General features: G+C 66.8%; 1 protein-coding gene across 3 annotated transcripts in view; it reads left to right on the forward strand.

Annotated features, from left to right (window-relative positions):
• The first annotated feature begins 591 nt into the window (after nt 1–591).
• Nucleotides 592–1,364, forward strand: part of KBTBD2 (kelch repeat and BTB (POZ) domain containing 2) — a 20,587-nt gene continuing 19,814 nt past the window's right edge. For 2 of the 3 annotated variants that reach the window (XM_010829024.1, XM_010829018.1), the window contains exon 1: nt 697–1,182. The gene's annotated coding sequence lies outside the window, so the exon portion shown is untranslated. Of the gene's footprint in view, nt 630–696; nt 1,183–1,364 lie in introns of those variants that run through there. The other variant, XM_010829034.1, reaches the window with a different exon arrangement.

Genomic DNA, 1,364 nt, shown 5'->3' on the forward strand with positions numbered 1-1,364 from the left:
CACACGCCAACGGTTCACTCCGCAGAACTGCAAGCTCTTTCAGGTGCTGCTTTGAGTTTTCCCTTGGCCTTGAGACGAGGACATGAAGTCTCTCTTGATGAGTACTGGAAAACCGAACGTGCTCTGGTAAGTGGAGATCGTGTTTTGGAGAGAAGGGGCCGAGGAGACAAAGCCCACTCAGCCTCCCAGCACCTCTCTTTCTTCCCTGGTCTGGTGTTGTCTAGTCCACCTTGTTCCCACTCCCGGACTCAGCCTGCAAATTTCTGTATTTCGAGAGGTGGAAAAAAATCAGTCTACGGCATAGAACTTGGTGCTTGGCTGTCCGCATTTCCCAGGACTGAGTTTCTCCGTGCTGTCTTTTCACCAGGCTAGGCCTGAAGCCTCCCTTCTCCGCACCCCCTGGCGCCCCACACCCGCGTTCCTTGGAGGGCGACCCCTCCGCCGCGCACGCGCCCTCCACGGACTCTCCGCTGACCTTCCCAGGGAAACCCCTTCAAAAGCGTTTCCCCGTCACCTCGCGCCTTCCCCGCCCTTCCTGCTCTTTCCGCTTCCTCCACGCGCCTGCGCGGACCCAATTGTTTTGGCTTTCCGGTGGGATCTAGCAAAGGAAAAGGGCGGGGAAAGAGAGGGTAAGGGCGGGCGGGGTTGGGGGGGTGGTCCCAAGAAACCCGGGAAACTGCGAAAACTGACGTTTGTGCTGTTAGGCGCGCGCCTAGGCGCGCGCGGCGGGAAAGAAACCTGGAGAAGGCTGGGCTACGGTCCGCTGCCCGCGCGTCCCCGGGTTTCGAAAGGGGCCCGCCAAGAGGGCGAGAGCGCGCCGCAGGGGCGGGGTGGGAGCGGCAACCAGGCGTCTCGCGGCCCCGGGGCTGACGAGGCGGCGAGGGCGGGCGGTGCGGCTCCCGGGGGAGGAGTCTGGCGGTGGTCGGGCCCAGAGGAGCGTGCGGCGGCGCCCAAAGAGGACGCAGTTTTCCGCTCAGGACTGAGCGGCCGAGGGAGGGCGCGAGGGGAAACCGGAAGGAAGGGGAGGCGGCGGCGCCAGCCTTCCTCTTAGGGAGGCGGAGGCGAGACCCCGGCCCTAGCCGCCGCGGGAGGGCCACGCCCCCGCCGCCGCGCTCCTGGGGCCCAGCGTCTTCGGCGCCGCCGGCCGCACTGGATCGCAACCCTCAGGACTGAGGGACTCGGGTGAGCAGGCGTCGCCAGCCCCGGGCGGGGGACCCGGGGGCGACCTGTGGAGACCTAGGGAAGAAGGGCTGCGGCTGGAGGGGGTTCGGCCCTTTGTGGCTCGGCGGGCAGGGGGCGGCTGCGGCGGCATCTTTCAAACCGGAGACGTTTCCGCCGCGGGCGGGGGATGGGCGCGGGCGGCC

The sequence above is a fragment of the Bison bison genome, unplaced genomic scaffold, assembly GCF_000754665.1.
Source record: "Bison bison bison isolate TAMUID 2011002044 unplaced genomic scaffold, Bison_UMD1.0 scf7180017858770, whole genome shotgun sequence".
Classification (NCBI taxonomy): domain Eukaryota; kingdom Metazoa; phylum Chordata; class Mammalia; order Artiodactyla; family Bovidae; genus Bison; species Bison bison.